We start from the raw sequence: 923 nt of genomic DNA, 5'->3' as shown, positions 1-923 counted from the left end.
CCCCCCCGGGGCGCCCCTGTCATGTCGTGGTTTTCAATGTTTGAAGATTCGGCGACACCAAGGCTGCCTGGATACCAAGGGACGTGTGGCCGCTTGAGGTGACATCTGGGATTGGCTTCCAAATAAGTCCAGGGCCCTGGGTGGGGTATGAGAGCACAGGGTTAACCCGTACGTTGAGGATGAAAAGCGAACGTTTGAAACAACAACAAATGGAATCAGGGTGTCGAGTTATCTCGCTCGGCCTCCCACACCGGCTCGCGGGCAGCCACAGGGGAAATGATGGCCCCGACCCCAGACAGGCTCGAATCCCGGGTGTGCCGCTTCCCGGGTCTGTGCGCCAGCTAAGTGACTTGGCCCTCACCTGCCCAGCAGGGGACAATCAGAGCCCGTCAGAGAACCTGCAAGTTGGGGGCCGAGCGCCGAGCCTTCCTTGCAGCAAGAACTCAACAGATGGGAACTGGGTGGCCTCCAGCAGGTGACTTTGCCTCTCTGGGCCTCAGTCTCCTCACCTGTGAAATGGGATAGTCCTCTCCCCTACCTTTTGGGGCTGGGGAGAGGACTCATTTGTTCGTTCACTCATTTAATATTTCTTGAGCGTTTTCTACGCATCATTATTGAGTGTGTTTTTAAGATTTTTTTTATTAAAAAAAATTTTATGTTCATTTTTGAGAGAGAGAGAGACAGGGAGAGACAGAGCAGGAGCAGGGGAGGGACAGAGAGTGAGCGAGAACACAGAACCCGAAGCAGGCTCCAGGCTCTGAGCTGTCAGCACAGAGCCCAACGCGGGGCTCGAACTCACAGACCGCGAGATCATGACCTGAGCCGAAGTCAGACGCTCAACCGACTGAGCCACCCAGGCACCCCTAAGATTCTGTTTTCAAGGAATCTCTGTGCCCAACGTCGGGCTCCAACTCGTAGCCCCG

This window comes from Panthera uncia, assembly GCF_023721935.1.
Source record: "Panthera uncia isolate 11264 chromosome E2 unlocalized genomic scaffold, Puncia_PCG_1.0 HiC_scaffold_19, whole genome shotgun sequence".
Lineage (NCBI taxonomy): Eukaryota > Metazoa > Chordata > Mammalia > Carnivora > Felidae > Panthera > Panthera uncia.
This window is presented reverse-complemented; position numbering follows the sequence as displayed.